The sequence below is a fragment of the Oncorhynchus gorbuscha genome, linkage group LG01 (genome assembly GCF_021184085.1).
Source record: "Oncorhynchus gorbuscha isolate QuinsamMale2020 ecotype Even-year linkage group LG01, OgorEven_v1.0, whole genome shotgun sequence".
Lineage (NCBI taxonomy): Eukaryota > Metazoa > Chordata > Actinopteri > Salmoniformes > Salmonidae > Oncorhynchus > Oncorhynchus gorbuscha.
In genome coordinates this window covers 86,327,121-86,341,361 of record NC_060173.1, presented here as the reverse complement: position 1 = coordinate 86,341,361, position 14,241 = coordinate 86,327,121, and positions in this window count along the sequence as shown.

Here is a 14,241-nt window from a genome sequence, read left to right as displayed (position 1 = left end):
AAACCAAGTCGGAACCGTAGGATAAATGAGGCATATAAGCAGAAAATTAAGCTCTTACAATATTCGATGATGACATTTCTCTAAAACAGGTGTATCTTTGGCTATGCCGGATTAAGTGATATGACATGCTATTATATAAAATAATTTCTCTTTAATTCATATTACCTGATTAATCTAATCAGGTGAATGTAATTAACTAGAAAGTCGGGGCACCACAAAATAATGTTTATAGAGCTGTTATCTTCTGAAAATACTCTTAAAGACCTAGTAATCTTTCACATCAATAGCAGTCCATATTTAATCATCACCTTGTTTAGTCTCAACCAAGAATTTACAACTTTCAGATATCTTCACGAACCCTGGCTAACAAGTTGAAGCTGCAATACAAAATTTGGTTTAATTTATTTACTAAATACCTGAATAATCACACAGAATTACATATACATAATTTGTAATCAATGTATGCTCAATTCTATGTCATAAAGGAAAACGCCCCTAGTGGACGGAACAGATATGAGCTCGTTACACAAAGAAATGGGGTGGGGTTTTGAATGAAAGAGCGGGAAGACTGAGGAACAAAGGGAGAAACTATGTATCTATTCAGCTACTCTATCGTAAATACAGAATCATGCATTCTAAATAACCGCCCATTTGGAAAAGGAAAATGAAACCCTGCCCCCCAAAGGGTTGTCCTTTGAAGAATGTCTGGAGGTAGAATGGATACTTGGTAGTACCGTCGCTGTGTGGCAGAATAGATACTCAGTCCGCCCTCTCATAGCCCATGTCTATAGTTGCTGCGCTAACGCGACGGCTAGGAGGTATTACTTCTTTAGTGTATAAGAGTTCAAAGTGTTTATTTTTTTAACCCTTTTTTCTCCCCAATTTTGTGGTATCCAATTGTTAGTAGCTACTATCTTGTCTCATCGCTACAACTCCCGTACGGGCTCGGGAGAGACGAAGGTTGAAAGTCATGCGTCCTCCGATACACAACCCAACCAAGCCACACTGCTTCTTAACACAGCGCGCATCCAACCCGGAAGCCAACCGCACCAATGTGTCGGAGGAAACACAGTGCACCTTTCAACCTTGGTTAGCGCACACTGCGCCCGGCCCGCCACAGGAGTCGCTGGTGCGCGATGAGACAAGGATATCCCTACCAGCCAAACCCTCCCTAACCCGGACGACGCTAATTGTGCGTTGTGCGTTGCCCCACGGACCTCCCGGTTACGACAGAGCCTGGGCGCGAACCCAGAGTCACTGGTGACACAGCTGGCGCTGCAGTACAGCGCCCTTAACCACTGCGCCACCCGGGAGGCCCTAAGAGTTCAAAGTTCATACCAAGTTGCCATACTTTAAGCTCATGCTATATTCTGACTGGTATAGTCAAAATTCATTCTTCCGGCGTGTATCCTTTCGTCACCTTCACATTGAAATTCGATGCCAAATTCGTTAGGTTCTTGCTGAGGTTTGCTTAGTTCTGTAGGTGGTCTTTGTCCTTTCAACGTGGGGATGGTAAGTCCTCACGTCCTTGGAACAGAAAGTTACATTTTCATAAACGGGTTTATATAGTGGTGAAAGAAAGGCGTGTTTCATAGTTTACAACCCATGTCTGTTCACTTGGGCGGGGCCTCTGGGTGAGCAGAGTGGTGTTCTGACAAACCGTTATCTCATTAAGAAGCTAAAAATTTCATCTTTTCACAAATAGTTTCATATTTAAACATTTAAGTTGCACAACAATTCCATGTGAATCTGATAACTAGAATGTACATTTTCCAAGATACCGTTTCTGTCGTCCTATCATCAGTAATCATGTCTCAGACGCCAACTGAACTGACATCATATTCATTAAGTCCCAACTCATATTTTCAACTGGTTGGATTACCGAAATATGGTTCCGATTCCCATCTTTTGATGTCACCAGACTCTCTCTCAATGTTAACAAAGGAATGTTCAATAGTCACATCGGTAGAGTAGAGAGAGGAAAAAGGGGAAAGGTATTTATGGGGGTCATAAACCTCCCCCTCAGGCCAACGTCATGACACAGTCTATAGGCTACATGTGCACCAACAAGTGCAGATGTTCTGTCCGCGACCGTTTTTTAGGGTGAGGAACATGGGCTACTAACAGCTTACTACACAACATACACTTAGTTTTACTTTCTTAGCCACAGTATTTTTTTTTTACCTTTATTTAACCAGGCAAGTCAGTTAAGAACACATTCTTATTTTCAATGACGGCCTGGGAACAGTGGGTTAACTGCCTGTTCAGGGGCAGAACGACAGATTTGTACCTTGTCAGCTCGGGGGTTTGAACTCGCAACCTTCTGGTTACTAGTCCAACGCTCTAACCACTAGGCTACGCTGCCGCCCCCAGTCATGCAAAAACGTATTTAGTCAGCCACGAATTGTGCAAGTTCTCTCACTTAAAAAGATGAGGCCTGTAGTTTTCATCATAGGTACACTTCAACTATGACAGACAAAATGAGAAAAAAAAATCCAGAAAATCACATTGTAGGATTTTTTATTTATTTATTTGCAAATTATGGTGGAAAATAAGTATTTGGTCACCTACAAACAAAAAAGATTTCTGGCTCTCACAGACCTGTAACTTCTTCTTTAAGAGGCCCCTCGTCCTCCACTCGTTACCTCTTCTCATTTTGTCTGTCATAGTTGAAGTGTACCTATGATGAAAATTACAGGCCTCATCTTTTTAAGTGGGAGAACTTGCACAATTCGTGGCTGACTAAATACTTTTTTGCCCCACTGTACATATCTCCCTGGTGTATAACATAATTTATGCAGCAGCATACAATACATTATTGAATCGCCTTGTTGTGCTGTGCTCACTGCAGTGGTCGGCTGAGGCGGACAGGGCTTTTGGTCACCTGAAGGCTCTGTTTACGTCTGCTTCCGTGCTGCCTCATCCGGATCCCTCTTTGATGTTCATAGTGGAGGTGGACGCGTAAGAGGCTGGGATAGGAGCCGTGCTCTCTGGTTTTACTCTGTCCCACAGACCAGGTTCCCAGAACGCTAAGGCAGACGCACTATCCCGGATGTATGACACAGAGGAGCGGTCCATGGATCACACTTCCATACTTCCGGCCCCTTGCCTGGTGGCAAAGGTGGTGTGGGATCTGGACGCGGACATCGAGCGGGCGTTACGCACAGAGCCCACTCCCCCCCCAGTGTCCAGCTGGGCGCCTGTACTTCCCGTCTGCTGTCCGCGACCGTTTGATCTATTGGGCCCACACGTCACCCTCCTCTTGTCAACCTGGCATCGGTCAGACGGTGCGTTGCCTTAGTGGGAAGTACTGGTGGTCCACCTTGGCAAAGGACGTGAGGGTTTATGTTAAATCCTGCTTGGTGTGCGCCCAGTGCAAGGCTCCCAGGCACCTGCCCAGAGGGAAGTTACAACCCCTACCCGTTCCACAACGGCCGTGGTCGTACCTGTTGGTGGACTTCCTGACGGATTTTCCTCCCTCACTGGGCAACACCACGATCCTGGTCGCTGTGGATTGGTTTTCTAAGTCCTGCCGTCTCCTCCCTTTGCCCGGTCTCCCTACGGCCCTACAGACTGCGGAGGCCCTGTTCACTCACGTCTTCCGGCACTACGGGGTGCCTGAGGACATAGTCTCTGATCTGGTTCCCCAGTTCACGTCCAGGGTCTGGAGAGTGTTCATGGAACGTCTGTGGGTCTCGGTCAGCCTCACCTCAGGTTTTCATCCCGAGAGTAATGGGCAGGTGGAGAGAGTAAACCAGGATGTGGGTAGGTTTCTGTTCACTACACTCTGCTCTCCTGCAACTGACTTCGCCTCCCATACACACCTTTGACAGATAAGGAACCGAGATCTGCACCTTTTAAGTCAACTTAAAGTGAAAATAGGTTATACCATAAACTCTGAGCTAGTTGTTATCCGGCTTTTGAAATTCAACAGAAAATTCTGTTCAAGACCAAAACAAGGGTTCTTGTAGTAACAGAGACTAAAGAAAACCTTTAGTGTAATCAGGAACTATTCTGAGAAATAAAATACAAAATAATAATTTTAATAAAAGGATACCTACTATTTTAAGTGAATATGAAATCTGATCATTAAAAAAAATTGAATACAAAAAGTTTTACATATAAATGTTCCCAAGACCTTTTTCACTTGGAAATAAGTATTAATAACTAAATAGAAGAATACCTGTGTAAAGTCAGAGCAGACCTGTATACCCTTTAAAACAGTATGTTAGTTCGTAAGTTTGTTAACAAAATAGGCCTTCTGGTCTGGTCATACATAAATAAACTATTGAGGTACCTGAGTATTCTGAAAAATTGTCACCTGATGCTTGTTAGGTAACGTCAATCAATACAAGGAAAATGTGAATACCATGGCCGAAACCATCAATCTGTTCCTTCTGGTGAGATTCTAGGGAGGAATATGGATTCCCGAACCGTTGATGAAGCCTCGTCCTCTGACAAAGTAAACAGCCTTTCCCTCATTTTGTGCTATCTTGATCTTTGGCCACAACTTGTTCCTTCTTTGTATGTCCTCCGGGCTGAGATGCTCAGCTAAATGCAGACCATGGCTCTGAAGGAAGGCGTTCTTCCTAGCAGCTTTCCAGATTGCATCCCTGTAGAATATGGCAGTGAAGAGGATGATAATACCCCTTGGTCTTGAATCGTTTTGCTGTTACTTCTTGCCGAGGCGATGCACAATGTCGATGGTATCACCAACTTTGTTCTTCTCTGCAGGCATAACTTCTTGGCAGATGCAGATAGCCTCTCCTCGCACATCTTCATTCTCCACCTCTGGCAAGCCGTAGAGTCTCAGGTTCCATCTTGTGTATTGTTCCAGATCAGTGAGACGTCTATGGTAGACAATGTTATTCTTTTCCACAGCTTTCTCAACTTCTGCCACTCTCATTTTCACATCCTTGATTTCACCACATGCAAACTCCGCAGTATTTTTCAAGCCTTCGATAACCATGGTGTTCGCTCCTACCATTTTCTCAATGGCGTCAGACCTGGAGTTGATGAGTAAGGAGAGGGTAGCCACGATGTCAGAGTTCATGTTGGGTGTTTTGGAGGGTGGAGGTTTGCGCGGAGTAACCGGTAAAGAGGGGAATTCGTCATCTTCAACAGCATTCGAAAGCATGATATTATCCATAGGCCAAGCATAGTTATGGCAGTTATGGGGATATCTTTGTGGGCTATACTCAGCCTTGTCTCAGGATGGTAAGTTGGTGGTTGAAGATATCCCTCTAGTGGTGTGGGGGCTGTGCATTGGCAAAGTGGGTGGGGTTATATCCTGCCTGTTTGGCCCTGTCCGTGAGTATTGTCGGACGGGGCCAGTGTCTCCCGACCCCTCCTGCCTCAGCCTCCAGTATTTATGCTGCAATACTTTGTGATGGGGGGCTACGGTCAGTCTGTTATATCTGGAGTATTTATCCTGTCTTATCCGGTGTCCTGTGTGAATTTAAGTATGCTCTCTAATTCTCTCTTTCTTTCTCTCTGCCTCAGGACTATCTGGCATGATGACTCCTCGCTGCCCCCAGTCCACCTGGCCGTGCTGTTGCTCCTCCAGTTTCAACTGTTCTAGAGACAGCAGGAGCGGTAGAGATACTCTGAATGATCGGCTATGAAAAGCCAACTGACATTTACTCCTGACCTGTTGCACCCTCTACAATCACTGTGATTATTATTATTTGACCTGCTGGTCATCTATGAACATTTGAACATCTTGGCCATGTTCTGTTATAATCTCCACCCGGCACAGCCAGAAGGGGACTGACCACCCCTCAGAGCCTGGTTCCTCTCTAGGTTTCTTCCTAGGGAGTTTTTCCTAGCCACCGTGCTTCTACACCTGCATTGCTTGCTGTTTGGGGTTTTAGGCTGTGTTTCTCTACAGCACTTTGTGACATCAGCTGATGTAAGGGCTTTATAAATACATTTGATTGATTGATTGACAAGGAGTAAATTGATTGCACATGCCCATTAGGCCAGTTATGCCATCCTACTGAAAGGCATATGGCTGCATTGGTGATGCATGCCATTATGATAAACTGCAAAATGGGCTCACATGGCAGATATGCTGAGAGAGTGACAATCAAATAAAACAGATTGGCGAGTTCACAAATAGACAAAAATGTCATTTTCATTTGAGAAAACAACACAGAAACATTAGAGACAGATCCTCTTCACAACTTTTAAAAATATATTTATTTTAGTACATTTATCCCTTTTCTCCCAAATTTTGTAATATCCAATTGGTAGTTACAGTCTTGTCCCATCGCTGCAACTCTGGTAAGGACTCAGGAAAGGCGAAGTTCGAGAGCCACGAGTCCTCCGAAACATGACTCTGCAAGCTGAACTGCTTCTTGACACACTGCTCCCTTAACACAGAAGCCAGCCACATCAATGTGTCAGAGGAAACACTGCAAATAGCGACCGAAGTCATATTGCAGGTGCCAGGTCTGCCACAAGGATTCGAGTTGAGGTTAAAGATCTACTCTCACACTTTAGGGAAAGGGCTTGTGAAGAAAAATCTTATTGCAAGAACTGGGAGCTCTTTAAATTTGAGGTGTCCAAATACCTTAGAAAATATGGTAGTAATCTTGCTAAGACCAGAAGAGTTGAAAAGGAAAAGCTGATCATTAAGATAACATGCCTTTCTCAGAGGTCCCTAGCCGGCCTCTCGGGGGAGGAGAAGATGGAACTGAAAGAGTTACAAAATAAACTGGATAAGATTTAATATAGATTAATAGCAGAAGGAGCCTTTATTAGATCTAGGAAAAAAATGGATTGAGGAGGGAGAACAGAATTCATCCTATTTCTTTAGACTTGAGAAATTTCACTCTGAAAATAACACTATCCATAAGTTAAACATTGATGGTGTTATTACAGATGACCAAAAATGAATTGCGAAATACTGTAGCACATTTTACAGAAGATTATATAGCTCTACGTACTGTCATGAATCCACAGATAGTTAAAAAACATAACTGAATAATGTTCACTCTATCAGTGATTATAGAATCTAAACAGTGTGATGAACCCATCAAAGTTGAAGAGATGATGGAGTCTATCAAACATCTGAAGAACAATAAATCACCAGGTGTTGATGGAATTACATCAGAATTTTACAAATAATTTTCTGAACAAGTAGCTCCCTTCCTATTTGAAGTATTTTTAGAGAGTATTAAAAACAATGTTCCCCCTCCTACAATGAGTCAGAGGTTAATAACACTGATACCTAAGCCTAAAAAATAAGTGCTGCTCATCAATAACTGGCATCCAATTTGTCTTAATGACTATAAGATATTAGCCTATATTACTACTTGCAAGTCCTGGATGCAATCATTGATGAAATACAGTCTGGCTTTATGAGGAACAGACATATTTATAACAATATCAGACTAGTATTAGACATACTTGACTACTCAGGCCTAATAACCGGGGATAGCTTCATATTTTAAAAATATTTTTATAAAGCATTTGACACAGTAGAGCATCAGTTTCTCTTCCACTCCCTTGAGAGACTTGGCTTTGGGGATTTTTTCTTTAAGGCTATTAAGACTCTATGCAAATGGTAACAGCTCTATCAAATTGAAATATGGCACCTCACCTAGATTTGAGTTAAAGAGAGGAATTAGGCAAGGTTGTCCTATCTCTCCGTACCTGTTTTTACTAATCACCCAACTTCTTGCAAATTCTTTAAATAATAGTCCTGTACAAGGTATTTCCATAGCTGGTAAAGAAATTATTATAAGCCAGCTGGCTGATGATACTACACTTTTTCTGAAAGACACTAACCAAATTCCCATATCGATCAAAGTGATTACAATCCTTTTCCAAAGCATCTGGTCTATATCTAAAAATTAATAAATGTGAACTCATGGCTGTCAAAGATTGTGTGACACCTTCATATTATGGTATTCCAGTAAAAGAACATACATATTTATGCATAACCATTACAAAGGATCAGAAGTCTAGAGGCTTACTAAATTTTAACCTTCATATTAAAAAACCCCAGAAGAAGCTAAATCAATGGCTACAGAGGGACTTATCTTTAAAAGGTAGAGTCCTAATAACCAAGGCTGAAGGTATCTCTAGACTAACCATATGGCTCCTTATCTTTATATCTTGACAGTAAAATAAGCAAGGAGATAGACCAGATGCTTTTCAACTTTCTGTGGAGAACCCGTACCCATTACATTAGGAAAACTGTTGTAATGAACATGGTGGGCTGAATTTTCTGGACTTGACTACCTTAAATAATACTTTTAAGATCAATTGGATAAAACAATTCCTAAGAAGACCCACTTCTATTTGGAATTTTATTATTCATCATGTCTTCTCTACTTTTGGTGGCCTTAACTTCATATTGTTTTGCAATTATAATATTGACAAAGTTCCAGTGAAACGTTCTGCTTTTCATCGGCAGGTTCTTGTCATGGTCCTTAATTTATAAACACAATGTTTTTCTCCACACAGATATTATATACGGAATAATCAGGATTATTTTATAAAAATAGTTATTTGTTTTTGGAATATTGGTTCTGAAATAATATCCTATTGGTGAGCCAACTGATAAATGCAGAGGGTCTTTTACTCTGTTATAAGGAATTCTTACCACTTTACAAGGTACCTGTAACTAGAGGTCGACTGATTAATCGGAATGGCCGATTAATTAGGGCCGACTTCAAGTTTTCATAACAATCGGAAATTGGTATTATTGGGCGCTGATTTGCCCCCAAATTTTTTTTTACACCTTTATTTAATCTTTATTTAACTAGGTAAGTCAGTTAAGAACACATTCTTATTTTCAATGATGGCCTAGGAACCGTGGGTTAACTGCCTTGTTCGGGGGCAGAACGACAGATTTTCACCTTGTCAGCTCTGGGAACCAATCTTGCAACCTTACAGTTAACTAGTCCAACGCAATAACGACCTGCCTCTCTCTCGTTGCACTCCACAAGGAGACTGACTACCTGTTACGTGAATGCAGCAAGTCAAGGTAAATTGCTAGCTAGCATTAAACTTATCTTATAAAAAACAATCAATCAATCATAATCACTAGTTAACTACACATGGTTGATGATAATACTAGATATTACAAGTATCTGACTGAGCAGTGGTAGGCAGAAGTAGACGCATAAACATTCATTCAAACAGCACTTTCGTGCGTTTTGCCAGCAGCTCTTCGTTGTGCTTCAAGCATTGCGCTGTTTATGACTTCAAGCCTATCAACTCCCGAGATGAGGCTCGTGTAACCGAAGTGAAATGGCTAGCTAGTTAGCGCGCGCTAATTGTCGTTTTGTTGCTGGTTCGAGCCCAGGGAGGAGCGAGGAGTGGGACGGAAGCTATACTGTTACACTGGCAATACTAAAGTGCCTATAAGAACATCCAATAGTCAAAGGTTAATGAAATACAAATGGTATAGAGGGAAATAGTCCTATAATTCTTATAATAACTACAACCCAAAACCTTTTACCTTGGAATATTGGCGACTCATGTTAAAAGGAACCACCAGCTTTCATATGTTCTCATGTTCTGAGCAAGGAACTTCAACATTAGCTTTTTTACATGGCACATATTGCACTTTTTCTTTCTTCTCCAACACTTTGTTTTTGCAATATTTAAACCAAATTTAACATATTTCAATATTTACTTGAGGATAAATTCATTTTATTGATGTACTATATTAAGTTAAAATAAGTGTTCATTCAGTATTGTGGTAATTGTCATTATTACAAATTAATTAATTAATTGGCCGATTAATCGGTATCGGCTTTTATGGCGTTGAAAAATCATAATCGGTCGACCTAAAGATTTTGCAATTGTTTTAGATGCCATTCCCTCAGGTGTTATTATTCAGGAACTGCTCGACCTCATCTTTACTAGATGCTGTTCTTCCACTAACCTCATTGCAACTCCCCTCCAAGTCTCCGACCACTACCTTGTATCCTTTTCCCTCTCGCTCTCATCCAACACCTCCCACACTGCCCCTACTCGGATGGTATCGCGCCGTCCCAACCTTCGCTCTCTCTCCCCCGCTACTCTCTCCTCTTCCATCCTATCATCTCTTCCCTCTGCTCAAACCTTCTCCAACCTATCTCCTGATTCTGCCTCCTCAACCCTCCTCTCCTCCCTCTCTGCATCCTTTGACTCTCTATGTCCCCTATCCTCCAGGCCGGCTCGGTCCTCCCCTCCCGCTCCGTGGCTCGATGACTCATTGCGAGCTCACAGAACAGGGCTCCGGGCAGCCGAGCGGAAATGGAGGAAAACTCGCCTCCCTGCGGACCTGGCATCCTTTCACTCCCTCCTCTCTACATTTTCCTCCTCTGTCTCTGCTGCTAAAGCCACTTTCTACCACTCTAAATTCCAAGCATCTGTCTAACCCTAGGAAGCTCTTTGCCACCTTCTCCTCCCTCCTGAATCCTCCCCCCCCCCCCCCTCCTCCCTCTCTGCAGATGACTTCGTCAACCATTTTGAAAAGAAGGTCGACGACATCCGATCCTTGTTTGCTAAGTCAAACGACACCGCTGGTTCTGCTCACACTGCCCTACCCTGTGCTCTGACCTCTTTCTCCCCTCTCTCTCCAGATGAAATCTCGCGTCTTGTGAAGGCCGGCTGCCCGCTTGACCCTATCCCCTCCTCTCTTCTCCAGACCATTTCCGGAGACCTTCTCCCTTACCTCACCTCGCTCATCAACTCATCCCTGACCGCTGGCTACGTCCCTTCCGTCTTCAAGAGAGCGAGAGTTGCACCCCTTCTGAAAAAAACTACACTCGATCCCTCCGATGTCAACAATTACAGACCAGTATCCCTTCTTTCTTTTCTCTCCAAAACTCTTGAACGTGCCGTCCTTGGCCAGCTCTCCCGCTATCTCTCTCTGAATGACCTTCTTGATCCAAATCAGTCAGGTTTCAAGACTAGTCATTCAACTGAGACTGCTCTCCTCTGTATCACGGAGGCGCTCCGCACTGCTAAAGCTAACTCTCTCTCCTCTGCTCTCATCCTTCTAGATCTATCGGCTGCCTTCGATACTGTGAACCATCAGATCCTCCTCTCCACCCTCTCCGAGTTGGGCATCTCCGACGCGGCCCACGCTTGGATTGCGTCCTACCTGACAGGTCGCTCCTACCAGGTGGCGTGGCGAGAATCTGTCTCCTCACCACGCGCTCTCACCACTGGTGTCCCCAGGGCTCTGTTCTAGGCCCTCTCCTATTCTCGCTATACACCAAGTCACTTGGCTCTGTCATAACCTCACATGGTCTCTCCTATCATTGCTATGCAGACGACACACAATTAATCTTCTCCTTTCCCCCTTCTGATGACCAGGTGGCGAATCGCATCTCTGCATGTCTGGCAGACATATCAGTGTGGATGACGGATCACCACCTCAAGCTGAACCTCGGCAAGATGGAGCTGCTCTTCCTCCCGGGAAGGACTGCCCGTTCCATGATCTCGCCATCACGGTTGACAACTCCATTGTGTCCTCCTCCCAGAGCGCTAAGAACCTTGGCGTGATCCTGGACAACACCCTGTCGTTCTCAACCAACATCAAGGCGGTGGCCCGTTCCTGTAGGTTCATGCTCTACAACATCCGCAGAGTACGACCCTGCCTCACACAGGAAGCGGCGCAGGTCCTAATCCAGGCACTTGTCATCTCCCGTCTGGATTACTGCAACTCGCTGTTGGCTGGGCTCCCTGCCTGTGCCATTAAACCCCTTCAACTCATCCAGAACGCCGCAGCCCGTCTGGTGTTCAACCTTCCCAAGTTCTCTCACGTCACCCCGCTCCTCCGTTCTCTCCACTGGCTTCCAGTTGAAGCTCGCATCCGCTACAAGACCATGGTGCTTGCCTACGGAGCTGTGAGGGGAACGGCACCTCAGTACCTCCAGGCTCTGATCAGGCCCTACACCCAAACAAGGGCACTGCGTTCATCCACCTCTGGCCTGCTCGCCTCCCTACCACTGAGGAAGTACAGCTCCCGCTCAGCCCAGTCAAAACTGTTCGCTGCTCTGGCCCCCCAATGGTGGAACAAACTCCCTCACGACGCCAGGACAGCGGAGTCAATCACCACCTTCCGGAGACACCTGAAACCCCACCTCTTTAAGGAATACCTAGGATAGGATAAGTAATACCTCTCATCCCCCCTTTAAGATTTAGATGCACTATTGTAAAGTGACTGTTCCACTCGATGTCATAAGGTGAATGCACCAATTTGTAAGTCGCTCTGGATAAGAGCGTCTGCTAAATGACTTCAATGTAAATGTAAACTGTGTCAAGACCTGACCCTCAGCGCCTACCTTCCATTAACCCTGTTGACCCATCAGTAGGAAAGATTTGTTTCTCTTTTGGTCCATTCAACAACAGAGCGATACGAACCTTGTTTCATCAGGATGTTGTATCTACTATACCTTATTGCCTTATTGGAATGGATTTATTGATAATATCTGTTGGGAAAAAAGGTTGGATGTTGCCACACACATACCTGTCATGCAGGTGAATGAGGACCCAAAAGCGACTTGGCGAAAACAGAGTCTTTAATCCAGTAACGTAAAATACAATCAAAAACACAACTTTCACTCGAAATGACGAGAACCGACTGGAGACTCGATCTTGAACAGCAGGTTGCCTCGGGAAGGCACTTGAACCAAACAGACTCAGACACCTGCTCACCACGCAGCATCTGAGGGAAACACGACACGACAGGGCGATACACAAACACAGCACGGTGAATTCTAGACAAGGATCCGACAGGGCAGGAACGGAAAACAAGGAGAGAAATAGGGACTCTAATCAGGGAAAAGGATCGGGAACAGGTGTGGGAAGACTAAATGATGATTAGGGGAATAGGAACAGCTGGGAGCAGGAACGGAACGATAGAGAGAAGAGAGAGCGAGAGAGTGAGAGAGGGAGGGGGAGAGAGAGGGATAGAAAGAGGGAAAGAACCTAATAAGACCAGCAGAGGGAAACAAATAGAAGGGGAAGCACAGGGACAAGACATGATAATTAATGACAAAACATGACATACCTACTTGTTAACAAAATTAAGGAAGTTTCCTTTAAAATGATTCATAAATATTATCCTGCCAACCACTATATGAAGAAGTTTAAGGAAAACATCAACTCAAATTGCTCCTTTTGTAATGACCACCCAGAAACAGTGTTGCATCTTTTTTGGCATTGTATTCATGTAAGAAAACTGTGGCAATACATCAGTAGATTTATAATTGAACACTTTTATGAAGGTCTTACACTATTGCGGAGAAATGTACTGCTTGGATTCTTTATCTACGATAGAAATAAGCTGAAACATTTTTATGCAATTAATTTCATTATTCTTTTGGCCAAATTTCATATTCACAAATGAAATTTACAAACAAACAAGAAAAAATTATTTGTAAATAAATGTAACTGTATTTTAAGACAATTAAATACTCTAACAAAACAACTGTTAGAATTATAAGTGTATGTATGTCCCTTAAAGTCTTTGTGTAATGTGATATTGTACCCCCTAGCTCAATTCTCCATTGTATAGAATCTATACTTGTGTTCCCTCATGTACTCTCTGTATTGATTTGTTGTAAATAAAAAAGGTTTTTTTAAGTTCTCACCTCCGGTGGTGCTATGCATGGCCTCAAAAGAGAGCAATTCCTCCCCTGTGTGAAACTCTGCAGTAATCCCACACAAAAATGGCCGTATTTGTTGTCAGTTGCTTAATAATCACATGCCAAAGAGAAAAACTCGACATTTCTTGCGGAGTCCTTCAATATCTTTCGATATCTTGTGCCAAGCCAGTTATCCGCTCTGTGACGATTCTTCGAGACAAACTAACACTTTGGAACAATTTAACTTTGTCTGGTGTTAGCAACTCTTTTACAAATTTGCCCCATCCAAACTAAGTTTCGTAAATGCTGCTTGTTGGTCACCCAAACCCCGCTGAATAGCAATTACTTTATCCCTTTATCCACACGAAGTTATCATTGCAACTCATGTTTCGAGCTGTAATGACTCTCCAAATTGGTCTTTCTCATTAGTGCATGTGCATCCCCACAAACTAGGAATACACTTCGACGGATCTACGTTTCTTTCGTTTACTGTAGCAATTTTTCGGACGTACGGGCAGGTGCTCGGTGAAGACGAGCTGTCTAGCGCTACCAAACATTTTCGGAAAAATTACCTCTAATAGCTTTTTTTTTTATATATATAAAAATGTATTCATGAATTGGCTCCGGGGCCTGATCAAAC